This window comes from Eulemur rufifrons, chromosome 15, assembly GCF_041146395.1.
Source record: "Eulemur rufifrons isolate Redbay chromosome 15, OSU_ERuf_1, whole genome shotgun sequence".
NCBI lineage: Eukaryota > Metazoa > Chordata > Mammalia > Primates > Lemuridae > Eulemur > Eulemur rufifrons.
This window is the reverse complement of record NC_090997.1, coordinates 58,440,500-58,457,748: the sequence shown is the minus strand read 5'-3', so window position 1 is coordinate 58,457,748 and position 17,249 is coordinate 58,440,500.

Sequence of the window (17,249 nt, the reverse complement as noted above, 5' to 3'; positions counted from 1 at the left end):
TTGAGCAATCCACCCGCCTCGGCCTCCCAGAGTGCTAGGATTACAGGCGTGAGCCACCGCGCCCGGCCGATGTTCACATTTCTAAGAGATGGTTCCCAGGTCCTTGATAAAGACATTCCTGGGTCATAAAGCTGACAAAACACTTCTCTAGTCTTCCAAAAGTTGTATATACATTTCCAAAGAGAGGAGAATGCACATCTAATTGCAACTTTTCTAAAGTAAATACTCTGATAAAAAAAAAAAGGGGGAGGGAAATCGTATTAAGTCTCTTATTTTTGTATTTGTCCCTACACCCTCCAGTTGCCTACTTTCCCCACTATTGCTCCAAGTCAGCCTGGCTCTCCACATGCTGTTCTTCCATAATTCCTTCTAGCGTATCTGCTGTTACCTAAAGTCCCTGGACGAGTCAGAGAAAGGTCCATAATCCCTCCATAATTGTTACCAAAATGTGTTTCTAAATATGCTTTTTAAAAAAATGGGTAAAGGATCCATTGATTTCAGTATTTTTTCATTTTGTGTTGCCAAGAATTCCCTCTACCTATATAAACATCTGCTAGAATTCTCTGCCCACTTTCTGACATAGTTCTGATAATATCGCCTTCCTCATATCCTTCCAAAAGGAAGGACCCTCATTTTCCCTACCCCACATTCTCCTGATTCCTGTTGCCAATTTTCAGCTCATTCTTCTGAAAACTCCCTTTAGTAACTCACCCTCCTCTGATCTAGGAAATCTAGTGATGTATGCCACCTTTTTCACCATTTTCTTCACCATTCACTAATACCCATAACGGTAGGTAACAAAAAATGGCTCTAACGATGAACTAGTCACCAGCTATAGTTCATAATTCCTTATCTTCTGCAACAGGGGCTTTCAGTTCTTTCCATTTCTCTAACTACTCAGATGGCCACATTCTGGATCTTTATTTCTACCTCTAGAAAATTCACCATATATTTCACTCTCATCACATCCCTTTAACCCTCTATCCTCTTTATCTCCTTTGTTCTTGACTTCATCCTCCAGAATCTTTCCCAAATATCCATTGAGCTTTGTGCCTTTAGCTTCTCTGCTCTATTGATGCTGTTGTAGAACATTCCTTTACTCTTACCTCTGTCTATTCTGCTTAAGACAACTTTACTGAGTCCCCATTTTCTGCAAGAGAAATTTTTAGTTGTTTAACATGACGTTTTGCATCTTAGCTGTGGCTACTTTTTCCAAATTCATTTCCACCCACTCCGCCTGTCCTCGATTTATATCAGAATGCTTGTTCGAATATACCAGTCACTTTGATTTCCCATATGCCTTTATTTATTATTTCCGTATGAATAAAACATTCTTTTCATTTTAAAACCTCTTTTACATGATTTTTCCCCTTTTCTTTCAATATCCTCTGCCAATGGTCTGGTCAGGCCAGTGGTACTTACTGTGTGTCTGGATCATCTTCCACCTATTCTCTTTTTCTCTATTCTCTTCCTATTCCAAAGTAACCTTCCAGAACACCTCACTTAGAATACATCAAATATTGGTTAAAATTTATTGTTGTCATTTTATAAATAATATTATCCTCGAAATCTAATTAATGCCAACCTATTTTTCTAGCAATATCCATTTTATTTATATGCATCTTTTCAGTTAGTTTATTCATTGATTTAGAAACATAACTCTCCCACTTCTAATTTGCTCATAGTCCTTATTTCATATGCTTCATATTTCTAATCCCAAAAGATAATTCAAAGGTTGATTTATCTCATATCCTCCTTTAAGCCTTTTTTGACCACTATAACATAATGTGATTTATCTCTTTTGTGATTTACAATTTGGTAAGTCTTATACCCAATATTTTGTTTTGGTGCTGTTTTGTATATATCATCACCACTTCATGAGGAATGAAGCCCACATATTATGAGATGTGTAGTTTATTATAGGTGTTTAAATTGGTCATTGCTTTTCTGTTTATTCTGTTGTTTTACATTGTTAACTATGAGAAGTAAAGATGTATGTTGTTATTTTACATTGTTAACTATGAGCAGTAAAGATATGCATGGTTTATTGAGGGAGGTCAGTTGGAAAAACCTTCCATCTAGTAAGCATCAGAGCTGCCAGTCAGGCTCTGACAAGAAAAGCTTCTGATGGGAGGCACAGAGAAAAATGGCAGTCTTAACCAGCCTTCTGAAAATAACATTACTTTTTGCAAAGTAAAATTATTATAATTTTGACCTGAACATATAAGTTTTAATTTATAGGTTACAATACTACTTTACTTATGGAATATTCACTGAGTAAATATGGCCTTTTGGACTTTAATCATTGCTTTAGAAACTCATGAAACTCAATGGTTGATATCATTATATAGTAATGCTATTTATTTTATTCTTATTTGGTCTTTGGATTTTTCTCAGAAATTCAAACGTTTGACTCATTACTTCATAAAATTTCTACATTTTCCACTCATTTCCAAAGCACTCCAGTTTCATGACTCATACCCCAATGGCTCCATCCCTTTGACTTCCTTCCTGCCTCAAAGGAAGAATCATTTCTCTACTTCCCTAAGCTAATTTGTACTTTGGTTCCACTTCTTATTGGTCTCTTCCCAAACCTTAGGTCTTCAGCAGATAAAACTGTCACTTGGCATCATGTTCTCCCTTTTCTACATTAAAGCAAACATGAAAACCAACAAAATCCTTAAAGTATTTTTACTATCTTTCTCTACCAAAAGCTTCAGAAAAGAAGTGGGTACCGTACCTCATACTTGAAACAGGGTGCATGTCTTGACGTTGTGGCTGACTGTCATGTGACATTAAACAGGCCAGGTGAGCCAACTGGGTTTCAGTTTTCTCATTTTTCAAAAGTATTACTAGAGACGAGGTCTTGCTCTGTCACTCAGGCTGGAGTGCAGTGGCACGATCATAGCTCACTGCAGCCTCGAACTCCTGGGCTCAAGTGATCTTCTTGCAAGCCTTCAGAGTAGCTGGGACTACAGGAATGAGCCACTGTTGTGCCCAACCCCAGTTTCCTCATTTAAACATGGAATTATTCTTACCTTGCAGAATGTTATAAACTGGAAAAGAAGAAGAAGAAGAAGGAGGAGGAGGAGGAGGAGGAGGAGGAGGAGGAGGAGGAGGAGGAATAACCTATTCAATATTTATGTCTTTTCCAATGAATCTAAAATATTTGTAGGCAAAATCTCTTTAAGTCTAGTCTTGCATGTTCAATAAACTGCTTGTCATTGCTGCAGAATTGCCTTTTCTCTCCATTTCATTCAAAGGTACACTATTCTTACAGCCGTTTCAGAATCACATTCTTTTACCTATTTTCTATTATGCAGTGAGTCCCTAGGTCTAAGTGATTCGCCCTTTCTCTTTTCAGACAATATTTGACTTTTGACTAAGTTATAACAGTCTCTAAATGTTTTTTTCTCCCCTCTAATCAGCCCCTCTTTCAATCCATCTCTATTGCTAGTCATTGTTTGTAAACTACATAAATCTCTCCATCAAAATCCTCTAATTGTTTCCCAATGGCTACAAAATTAAACAAATATGTATCATTCCTTCAATATGGTCTGATATTCAAGATCATATTCTGCTATTAACTTTTTACTCCAGCCAAATTGAACTATTTATACTCCTTTGGCTATATGCCTTGCCTGTCAGCCCTTATCTTCTTCTGGAATTTCATCTCATCCATCCTACCTGTGGAAACTCAACTGCATTCTCATTGTAATATCCTCTTCTCTTTAGCCAGAAATAATCTAACTCTTTTCTGAACACACTAATACTGTGTTTTACCCCTTTAGTAGCCTACCTCCTCAGACAATACCGCTGTGTTAAATATGAAATACTCCAATACCCCCCACATATATACAAATAAATACATTAGAAGAAATATTAGTTCTATATGCTTAGTATCTTTCAGAGTAGACAGTATTTTCTAATAGATAAATGTCAAAAATAAGCATAAAATCTACTGCTGGATGGAAGTAGAGATACAGATACAGGCATAGAGATACAGGCATAGGGACAGGCACAGACATACATTTGCTGGTTAACTAATATTAATCTCTATAAATATAATACATTCTCTTAAATAAATATAAGACTTTATAATGATTTGCCTCTGAAAGCCCAAATTTCAGAAATTCTCATGGTCAGGATATAGATTATAAATTATTTAAGGGAAAAGATATTTTATAGATGATTTTATCCAAGGTATTCATTTTATAGATGAAAAAAACAGATAGCCAGAAGTACTAATGGACTTTTTAGTTAGCTTCTCTATATTTCTGCTCAGTTAAGCATTTCCATTTGTTCTGTGTCTAAACCTTTTTAGCATAGGACCTGTTAATTAGGTATTTAGGACTTATTCCTCAAATTAGAATGTTCTCTATTTAATTTGGGAGAGGAACAGAAAATTGTTTCCTCTTTACTTTTCAGCTATTACTAAACAAACTTTTTTATTTTTCCCCCTGATTTTCTTCCTGCTTTTCTCATGGCCAATCAGGATACTTTTGGGGATGGTTAAATAAATAGAATGAAACACAAAAATCCTCTCTTCCCTTCAGCTATTAGTAAGTTTGTTCAGGAATATTTTAGCTATTTTTTCTTGAAATAATTCCCAATCTACACATTAATTTTTAAACTAACAAATAATGTAATTCCCTATAAATGGCTAAAACTGGTTTTTGCCTCTTCCAATGGAAAAGAATGATGTGGAACCAGGCTAGGACTTTTGTACAGTAGATATAGGGGGAAATGTACTGGGATGGCACAGAGTTCCGTATTCTAGGTGGCCACAGTTCCCAGCATGAGAATTGTCCAAATATGTAAAAAAGATAGATTTGCAAGATGAGCTAGTCTTTCAGAAGAAGCTCTGCTATGGTTTGAATGTTTGTCCCCTCCAAAACTCATGTTGAAATTTAATTGCCATTTTAGCAATATTAAGAAGTGGGGCATTTAGGAGGTGATGAAACCATGAGGGCTCCACCTTCCTGGGTGGAATTCATGCCGTTTGGAAAGGGTGAGTTCTGTCCCCTTTTGCCTAATCTGTCTTTGCGCTTCTGCCTCCCAACATGTGACAGGAAGGCCTTTGCCAAGTGCCAAAACTGTGATAATGGACTTCCCAGCCTCCAGAATTATGGGTCAATAACTTTCCGTTCATTATAAAGTATTCAGTTGTGTTATTCTGCTAAAGCAGCACAAAATGGACTAATACAAGCCCCTGATTGAAAGGGACTGAAAGAAACCAGGAGAGAGAGGGTCAGAATTCAAATGCACCAGAGGGGGGCCGTGTGCAGGGGCCCGTTCTCCACAGAAACCTGGCTTCAGGTACTCAAGAAAAGAAATAATAGTCTGTGTTATAAGACTCTGGAAGAAATAGAACCTAGTAAAGTTGGTTGACTAGAAATTGCAGAATAGATGACAACGTAAACTAGAACACTGGGAATGGAACTAGCCTAGAGCTATTTGTCAGTGGGGCCAGGACAAAAAACATTTCCCTTTATCTGGCTATGCAGAGACTGATCCAAAAAACTGGACAGCTGCATCCTGGCTGGAATAGGCAGAGTCCAAGGGAAATCACATTCATTCTCTAATGTCCATTAGGAGGTCATTGTAATACCTTAAAATCATAGAAAATAACTCAAAAATTATTAATATATAGGATACGGCCAGTCAAGTCCTTAATATATAAAATATATCATTAAAACAACAGTTAAATAAGTGAGAATACATGTGCAGATATTTGAAATCCTAAAAGTCAAAATCAGAATGTAAAAATAAGTTATAATAAGTGACCTTTAATATTACTGTATACTCTATTATAGGTGTTTAGCCTTTATCGTATATTTTAATAACTTTATTGGTTATATAATTTCAATTATTATTTATAAAGGAAGTATTTCTTTAATGTGGTTTATTAAAACTCCTGTATGAAAATGTGACCTAGAGATAGCTAACAAAATATCTGGGGCAACTAGTTTATGATAACAGCAAAACTAAGGAATTTTAACAAGAATGGCAACTAGATTCATCATTTCCAGAAGTGAAATTCATTATAATGAGTTTATAATTTATTTATGTACTTCAGTGCCAGGAATGCTATCTCCCATATATTAGTCATTTAATAAATATTTTTTATTAATTTAATTATAAATTTTCTTATTATGTTAGAATATTCGGGTTATGATAGGGTTTGTGGATCAGACAGACAGGGTTTGAATCTCAAATGCACACCATCTAGATGGCACTGGGAGTACTAGCTAAATTTCCTAAGATGCTAGTTTGTCATCTACACATGAAAATTACTAAGCCCTGTTTTATTTGGTTGTTTTGAGGATTTGATGATATAAAATGTGCCAATGTTAACCTACTTTCTGACATGGAATTCTGTAACGTTATTCTCTTTGAGTTGAAGAGATTAAATGATGAAAGCACAAATATCTATTTCATCATCGCAATCAACAGCTTCTAAAAACATTTACTAAATATGTGTTAGATTGTGACGCTATATGGAATTGCAAAATCTAAGCTGCTTTTTACTGTTTGGGTGGCAATTTTCTTTAAAACCTTCCCTGGGTCAAAAAACAAAAGGGCTTTTCTGACTGGACATCCTCATCAAGGGAAAAGATTGAATGTCTCATCAGGCAGTACACCCCTGACTGTTTTAAGTACAAGTCCTCCTGGAGAACTCTTAGCTTTGCTCACTGAACCACAAAATTAAAGTACCATGGAAGAAATCCAGAATAGCGACAATGCCAAAATATGTATCACACAATACCAAAGGCTTCAAAATTTCTGTATTTACAAAAAGGTTTAACAGAGGAAATAAATGAAAGTTTTATGGTCTAAGAAAGGAAACATAATTTAAGTTAACTAGCACTTTTCTACTGTTCTCTACCTTTTAATAAGTGCGGAGGGAATTTGCACTTACTGAAGTATATCAGTGAAATGATAATTTGTCTTTGAATAGAGTACTTTTATCCCATTAATTTCTGCCATTATGGTGGGAGATAAGATGTAAGTCAATGACTAACTGAAAATTAAGGTCCAAAAAGAGGTAAAGAAACAAAAGAATAGCTTATGACACATTATACAATATGTACACTGAAATGAGTTTTATACAACCATTTATTAAAATCACTTAGTGTCAGTTATATACATTTAATTGTGTTTGATTTGTCTTTATAGTTTTTACAAATCAGTCCCTTTAAAAGTCACATTTTATTATTTTTTCATAAAGAACATAAGTGATCTAGAGCAGATATAATAAAGACAAAAACAAACAGGTTAAAAGATTAAAAGCATAAGTAAAACTAACTTTAATAACTGTGAATTGGATATACTGGATAATTATTTCTTAAAATTATAGCAATTCCTCTATCTATTCTAGATTTGGTGCCAAAGAACAAACTTGATGCCTTTTGAAAAACAATAATGACAAAAGAGAATATTACAACTTAGAAATTAGAATACTAATTTGGACAAATGCTATTTTGAAATTCAAAAAATATTTGCTAAAGATAAATTTGTAGTAAGTTGCTAATCAGGAAAATTAGGTAAATTTTAAAAATCTTATTATAAAACATTCAGACATACAAAAATCATAAAATAATGCAAGTATACACATATGCACTACCCATCTTAAGAAATAAAACATAACCAGTAAAGTTAAAACCCCCTGTTTACCTTGCCAAATGCATTTTCTCCTATTCTACACAGTTTTCCACTGTCATTAATTTTCATTTATTTGTCATTTTCCTGGTTTTATTATATGCATATACACACATAGTTATTTCTTCATAGTTTTTGCCATATTCTATCTTCTTTTCTAGCTTTGTATGGGGAATATTTGGCTCATTAATTTTCAGCTTTTCTTCTTTCCTCATAAAAACTTTTAAAGCGAGACATTTTTCTCTACTTATTATTTTAGATGCTTCCCTAAAGTTTTGATATCTAATTCTTCACTGTCATCCAGTCCCAAATATGTTCCCTTTTCAATTACAATTTATTTAATCAGTATATTATTTAGAAAACATTTACTTTAAGTTTTCTTCTAAAATTAATTCTAAGTTTTGTTGCATTATAGTATGATGCTATTTTATATTAAAGCAAATCTTTGAAATTTGTTGAGACTCTATTTATGGCCAAGTACATGGTCAATTTTTATAATGTTCCATGAGTACATGTGAAGAATGTGGCCAGCGACTTCTAACAAAAAGTGTCAATATCTAGAAATAGCCAATTTCTCTTAAAACAATTTACAGTATGTTGGAATTTCACTTCCAATAATTGTACTGAGGTGTACCCAAAAGCACTTTATAAGGATGTGTGCAAGGCTATTCATATCAGTCTTATTGGAAAAAAATTTAATGTCTATCAAGAGAAGAGAAAGAAGGAAAGACAAGGCAAGGAAAAGTCTGAATGTTTATCATATAGTATAATAGCTACCTCTGCACTGTGGGCTTGGTAGTGGATTAAGGGGAACTTTACTACTTTATATAGTATTACATTGCTCATTCCTATCCCACTTCAACAAAAGGAGTGGGGTAAAGGAATTGGGTGGTAGAATCATGAGAGATAAAATTATGCCCAATAATTTCCTTTTCTTTTTTTTAGGGTGGTCAAGTGAAGCAGTGGGAGTGGAGAAGGAACCAAGGAATCTGTAACTGGTTGTGATCAATTAGTTGTTATGTCTCATAATTTCCATTCACATTTCCTCTTTTCCCGCAACAATCATGTATTATTTGTTCAACAGAGAAGAATATAAAAAGCCATTTCTGTAATCCAGGCTAGAAAACTGAGGTTCTGAATGACATCAATAAAATAAGAGGGATCATTTGCAGAGGAATTCAAGAAATGAGTAGGAGATAGAATCAACATGTCAAGGTGGCCAATAGAATGTAAACAATGAGCTTAGGAAAGAACTAAGAAAGTGCTCAAGTTATAGAGATGGACAACAGAGTAGATTATGCTACCATTCACTGAGCCAAGAAAAACAAGAGGAAGGGCAGACTTTAGAGCAAAGAAGGTCCTTGTGAATGCTGAGTTTACCTGTAACATTCAGGTAGAAAAGCCTAGTAGATAGCTGACCGTAAATGTTAGGAATTAAGAAGAACATATGAGATTGGGATATATATATATATATATATATATATACACACACACAGACACACACACACACACACAAACATAAAAATCTGTGCATACTTCAAAGTTGACATCATGGGATTAAATAACATTTTCAGTATAAAAAATTTATATTTCATTTTGTTCTCTCACTGTCAGCAGTTTCAGCCCTGATGCCAGCCATTGTTAAAATCACTGATGTATTAGCAATAATCTGAGCCTCAGTGTCTGTTTATGCCAAGATACTTAATTTTCATTAAACCATTGATACTTTTCTAACTGCATTCGAAATAAGCCAAGGGATGATTGGCAGGGCAGAAAGTCACAGAAAGGACCTAGTTACTAGTATATCAGACATAAGTATAAGCAGACATGATCTTCTAAACAGCTTTATTAAGGTGTACCTGAAATAAAATAAACAGCACATATTTAACATGTACAATTTGATGAGTTTTGATAAATGTTTACACCATTAAATGATTACCACAATTAAGATAAGGAACATATCTGTCACCCACCCAAATTTCCTTGCACTTTTTTAAATCCCTATTCCTGACCTTTCCTACACACAAAGACTCCCACTCTCTGTTTTAGGCAACAAGTGACCTGCTTTCTGCCATTATAAATTAGTTTATATTTTCCAGAAATTTATATAAATGGAATCATGCAATATATGATCATTTCTGTCTGCCTCTAACTGAACAAAATTATGTTGAGATTCATCCATATTATTGTGTAAATCAATAATTTTCTATTGTTGAGTGGTATTCCATTGTTTTGATATATCACAATTTGTTTATCCCTTCACCTGGATTCATTTGTGAAGTTTCCAGTTTTTGTTAATTACAAATAAAGCTGATGTGAGCATTCCTATAGAAGTTTTTGTATAAACTTTCATGTATGCTTTCATTTCTCTGGGGTAAATACTTAGAGGAGTAGAATAGCTGACTCATTTTGTAAGAGTATGCTTAAACTTAAAAAAAAAAAAACCTGCCAAACTATTTCCCTAAATGTTTATACCATTTGTATTATGAACATAAGTGTATGAGAATTCCAGTTGGTTTATATCCTTTCCAATAGTTGGTATGGTCAGTCTTTTACAATTTCTAACGTACTTACTGGTATTTCATTGTGTGTTTAATTTGTATTTTTCCAATAATTAATGATATTGTAGCTTTATCATGTACTTATTTACCATTTGCATATCTTTTTGAAGTGTCTGTAAGATCTTTTGCCTATACTTAATTGGGTTATCTGGTCTTCATATATTCTATATGCAAGTCTTTTATATTAGATATGACATTTAAAAAGGTGGCCTGTCTTTTCATCATCTTAACAGTGCTTTGAAGAGTAGGGGTTCTTAATTCTGCTGAACACTAATTTCAATATTGTCTTTTATGCATCACATGTTTCTAAGAAATATTTGCCTCACCCAAGGACATAGAGTTTCTCCTATGTTTTACTCTAGAAATATTATGGTTTTAGGTGACACATTTAGGTCTACAATCCATTTATAGTAAACTGTTGAATATGGCATAAGGTATTGATAAAAGTTCATTGCTTTACAAATGAATATTTATTTGTTCTAGAACATATGTTGAAGATACTATTCTTTCTCCACTGAATTGCATTACAGGGGCTTTATTTTTACTTTAAAAGGGCAACTATTCATGGTGATATATGGTACTACATATTATAAAACTTTCCAAGTGGTAGAAATGACTTATAAGAGCATAAATTGCCTTAAAATTGTGAAGAAATGAAAGAGAATGACCAGAAGTCCTCAAGCAGATTAATGTTGAGTTATAGTTGAGAATCTCCTACCTGTTATTTCTTATAGTAAGACAAATATGCTTTGTCTGAAATGTAATAAATTAACCTGGAGGCAGGAATTCTATACTATCCCAGGGGTTCTGTGATTCTAGAAAGAACTGGGAGTGAATAGCCCTTTCCAACTGCACTCAGCACATATCAGTATAATTCAGGACACTGTGCTTTGTCACACTCAACTTGAGAAATCATTATATCATCAAAATTAAATCTATTAAGATTCATATTTGAGAAAAATCTGATTGTTTATTTGCATTTTGGCATCTATATATTTCAAATCAAATATGATGGGTTGGTAAGAAAGAGAGCTCAAATATCAAGAGAGGTAAAGATTGTTTTGATACGAATTAGTGTTGCCAGAGTGAAAGCTTACCCATATGTGATTACTCATTTACATTTAGTGAGACCCTCCTGAGAGATGCTGCCACGAGCTAAATATATATTATGTAAAATTTTTAAAATAATAATTTCCTCCAAAATTGAGCTCAATTTATCTTTAAGGAATATGTGCACAACATAAAGGTGTGATTAGAATTCCCAGGACTAAGGAGAAGCAATTCTACTATGTTCTGTGGGAGCTATCAAGGGAATCTCCTCTGTGATTCTCCAGAGATTTGCTGCTATCTTTATTGTCTGAAAGATAATCAGATATATCATGTTGTCTACCCTGTTCATATTTTAAAATCTAAAGGCTATGGCTGTTATTCAGTCAGTTGAAAACAACTTACCTGTTGGGTACAATGAACACTATTTTGGTGATGGGTACAACAAAATCCCTGACTTAAGCATTATAAAAGATACCCTTGTAATAAAAAACAACTCGTACTCCCTTAATTAATATTTTGAAATAAAAAAGTAATTACACTCTAGCCATCTACTCCTAACATGCAAATGTCCCTGAGTAGATAAAATTAAGCTCCACACACATTTTAAAACATGTGTTCTTATGCTAGAATTTATAGCCCTCACCTCCCAGAAGCTCCTCAAAAAAAACCATAAAACTCCTGAAAAATACCAAATATTATGCTCAGGAGAGAATGTCTATACCATAATCAGATATTTAGCAAGTCCCTAAGTGAGGAGGTGTTAAGAAACAGCAACTTGAGGCATAGTTCTATTAGATGGCATTCTTGTGGCTTTATTCATTTATTGCTATACCAAGGATTTTTCATATTTTTACATTGTGCTCATAATATAATCAATAACATAATTTTGCATTATATTGTTATCATTATTTACCTAACACCACCTTTATTTTCATTTAATAATCTTTGTTATTTTCCTATTGAAAGCAATTTTATGTGTATTTCATATTTATATTTCAGAGGAACTCCCAAAAGTTGACTAACTCTAAATGAATATTTTCTGTGACTCAGTTATGATTAAACTGCTTTAAATACAGTCTTTACATTAATAAAAGGAGAACTCTTTTACAGAGTATATGAGTTTGAACCTCTTTCCAGAATCCATTTTGATGAATTAGCTGTGCTGATGACCTCTCTAGACATCACTTAGGTTGTTCCTCTGAGCTTCAGGCACACTGCCAAGAGAGAAACTTACCTGACTTTAGAGGGCCATTTTGGCCAATTTAGCTCTATTTCAGGAAAAGTAGATATTAAAGCCTACACTCAATGGAAGAGAGGGCTTCTATAGCACTTCCAGGTATACAATGCTCTTGGGAAAGGATGGGAGCAGTAGCCTTGCAAGAGGATGTTCCTTCACTACCCCTGCTTCTGATGAGCAAAAGGAAGTTTGTGGTATAGAACTTGGGAAGGACTCTGTTAAACGTCAGTATCAAACTCTGAATAGCCCTACAGATATGCAAACTCATACTAGGTCATGAGCCAAGATCATGTGATCAAACAGTATCCAGTACATATGGAAATAACAAGATAACAAATAGCAAGCGCTAAGCACTATGCAATACACCTGAGCTAAACATTTGTGCAAAACATGGCTTCTGTGTGCTAGAGGTTCATCATTTGGTGGGGAAGAAAGGAAATGAAAACAACACTGAAGGAAAATTGCTACAATCTCAAGTACTCTAGGTGAAGAACTTGAAAAACAATTACAAAGAGTACAAAAGTAAATGACTTTTAAATAGTATAAAATTGTTCAATTTCATTGCAATGATGTTTGAATTAATTGGTTGCTGGGCAATAGCGATAACCTGACCTTCTCCCAAAAAGGGATCTTAAAAGCTACCAACAGAAGATCTCCAAGACATGGACTTTCATAGCAACACTCTACAGCCATCCAAATACATACCACACCAAGTGCATGCCAGCTTTTCTTTCTTCTTCACTTTCCCTTGAGGTATCTAGAAAGAGAAAGTAGATTCTTCTTTGAGAGATCTCGTGATCCTGGTTAGACTAAATATCTAAAATGCCTATTCCTACTAGACCCTGTACCTCGTTAGAACAAAATCTATCATGCTATGTCACTTAGCAAAAATACTGGCAATGTTAGCATGCAGTAAGTTAGTTTCTGAATAAATGAATGAATGTATGCACGGATTTCTTCCCCATAGTATGATGCCACAGAGATCTGCCAAGTATTTAATTAAATTGTGTAGTACAGGGTTTCTGTGTGTGTGTGTGTGTGTGTGTGTGTGTGTGTTCATGCATGTGTGTGTGTAGCTCACTGGAAAGACATGGGTATATTTTATCATGTTAAAAGAATCTAGACTTAAACTATTAAGAAGAATTATATTTACTTAGAGTCCATGTAGGATTTTACAAGTGTATTTCACCATAAGCTATCCTGGTGTATTAAAAACCTTATATAAATAAGAGTTCATTAAACGACTGTCTCACCTATCAGTTTTCTCAATAAATGTGAATGGCTTGAACTCCCCGCTCAAGAGACATAGACTGGCCCAATGGATAAAAAAATACAATCCAAGTATCTGCTGTCTTCAAGAAACTCACCTAACCTGCAAAGATGCATTTAGACTGAAAATAAAAGGATGGAAATCGATATTTCAAGCAAATGGTAACCAAAAGAAAGCTGGTGTGGCAATCTTAATTTCCAATAACTTAGCTTTCAAACCAACAAAAATAATAAAAGACAAAGATGGCTACTACATACTGATTAAAGGCACAATTCATCAAGAAGCCATGACTATACTCAATATATATGCACCCAACCTAGGTGCACCTAGATTCATAAAGCAAACCCTACTAGATCTCAACCAAATGATAGATAACAATACTGTAATAGCTGGAGACTTTAACACCCCACTGACAGTACAGGACAGATCCTCTAAACAGAAAATAAACAAAGACATAATGGACCTCAATAGAATGCTAGAACAAATGGGCATGGCTGACATCTATAGGACATTCTACCCAAAGTCCACAGAATATACATTCTTCTCATCAGCTCACGGGACATTCTCTAAGATTGACCATGTCCTAGGACATAAATCATGTCTTCAAAAATTCAAAAAAATAGAAATTATACCATGCATCTTCTCAGATCACAGCGGAATAAAAGTAACAATGATCACAAACAGAAACCCTCACTCTTACTCAAAGTCATGGAAGCTAAATAACCTTCTCCTGAATAATTATTCTATAAAAGAAGAAATCAAGATGGAAATCAAAAATTTCTTTGAATTAAATGACAATGGAGATACAACTTATCAAAATCTATGGGATGCAGCTAAAGCAGTCCTGAGAGGAAAATTCATATCCATAAATGCCTATATCAAAAAGACAGAAAACATGCAAATAGACAACCTAACGAATAGACTCAAAGAACTGGAGAAAGAAGAACAGAACGATCCTAAACGATAGTTATTTCTACTTACTTGAAATTTAAACAATGTAGATACTCACATGGTTTAAACCATGTCATAAACATACAATGGCAATCTATGAAAACAAATTGACTTGGATGTTACTTTTTAGTATAAAAAATGTTCTAGTTATAGGCTGAAAGAGTTGAGTGGAGATTTGGGCAGCTAACTAGAACTTAGGCTATGCGACAACTTGTTACACTAAAGCTTCAAATTGGAAAATATCAACAGGATATTAATTGAAATAAGTTATTCTGTTAATACAGATAATGTTTTATTTGGATAATGTCATAATTTTTTATCACTATAGCACACTGAATTTTAGTAAAAATAAATATCTGCAAATTACATTTTGTTAGAGAGTTTGAATATATAGTTAGATGTCACCTAACAATGGGGATACTTTTGGAGAAATGCATCTTTAGGTGATTTTGTCGTTGTGCAAACATCACAGAGTGTACTTACACAAATCTAGATGTTCTAGCTTTCTACACATCTAGGCTATATGTTATAGTCTATTGATCCTAGGCTAGAAACCTGTACAGTATTATAATGTACTAAATATCTAGGCAATTGTAACACAATGGTATTTGTATACCTAAACATAGCTAAACATAGAAGAGTTACAGTAAAAATATGGCATTATAATCTTATGGGACCACTGCTGTATAAGTGGTCCATTGTGTTTAAAATTATATATCACCGTTATTAAGCAAAAGTAATATTCTTAAATTTGAAAATCATATGTAAAATATTATCCTAGAACAAAATTTATTTTAAAGAAAATTTTGACAGATACTTAAAACCAAACAAATGATAGTTCTTCTAGCTTAATGTTTACCTACAGGACATATATTATACATTATATTGAACAAAATAATGTGAAGTTGAGATGATCATGCTTATAAAGTTTATTGAATATAGGTTTATTATCTCAATGCTTCAATATCCAAGTATCCAGTTCCCTAGGAGAATATCATGAAGTTTAGACCTCTGATGCATTTAACATAGTACTGAAATTTTATCTCATTAACCCTTTAGTAGGTAGACTTTCAAAAAGGTGGAAGGGAAGTAGTCTGCAGCTTATTTGCATGGTTAGGTTATATTTTAACAAACTCTAGGTTGGTATGCTCCACCACATTAATATGCACATGCAGTACAATGACATGATGCTGACATAAGCAATGTAGAGTTTCATTACCTCTTGTACAAATCATTTGATTTCTGAAATTAAATCATTACCTGGTTCCCTCTAGCAGCTACTTTTCTGGAATCAATCCCTCTCTCTTTCTCTCTGGCCCCACCTTTTCCCACCATACCACCACCAGGTGAGTAGCCTGTATTTTCTTTTCTTCTCTGGGAGTAGGTGAAAAAGATCTGAAGGTTGAATGCTATGTTATGCTCAGAAACCCTAAATGGTTGCCTGCCTAATAGGACTCTACTTGCGTACGTTGTAGAATTGGTCAATTCTTAAAGATGAGTGTTTTCTTGAACTCTTTGCTTAATTTCTCATAGTTCCTCTCTAGTTTTCAGGCATCTGAAATTTCTCAACTAATATTAAACATTCTAAAATGTGGCATACAACTGTTAAAATACCAAAGAAGTCTTTTTTCTTTTTTTTCCCCCCCATCAAATGTGATGTGAAAGTGGAGCTCTAGGACCCTAGGATACCAAATAATTTTCAGCAAATGCTTTCACTGTAGTGTATATTAACAGTTGGATATCAGATCCTCATTCTGCCAACTTCTAGATGCTGAGGTAGGAGGGAAGGAGGTGCTGAGATTGTAGTGGAGCACTCATCAGTGGGCTCAGGCTCCGGCTGAGCTGGCCACTGGCTCTCTTGCTCTTGGGTACAGCTGGTGGCAAGTCCCTGCAATCAGAAGCCATCACTAACAGAAAGACGCTACAGTCATTTTAATCAGTCTTTGGCAAAGCTAGCAGTAAATGTACAAAGTGGACACATTTTTCTGGAGATTGTCACTGTAGCTTTAATGTTCTGCTTAAATTGAGGCAGCACGATACAATGTAGAATCAGTGAGGACAGAATCAAACATTCTACTGCTTCTGAGCCTAGGTTTAGTGTATAAATTCTGATTCTTGATCTAGGGAATGGAATTAATTATTCACAAAGCAGATATATAGAAGGCATATACAGTACGTCTACAGAATTATTTGAATGGACCTTAGAATATTTTACACAATAGTAAAGAGTTGAGAAACATGGCATATTATGTTTAATTTAAGCAAAATGTGCAAGGTTCAATTGAATGTTTTAGTTTTTTTTAAGTTACATATTATATAATTTGAAATGTCTAGTGATTTCTTTAAGCCTTTGATGAAAGCAAACAGTGCCCTCCTCCTCTGCTACCAACCCTATTCTGTATCAGCAAAGGTTTTCCTGTCTCTTACCTAGCTTCTTAGCTATGTACACTATTTAGATATTTGCCCCATAATCCTAAAGTAACATGTTTATAAAGCTACATTACGATGTTTCCACTTT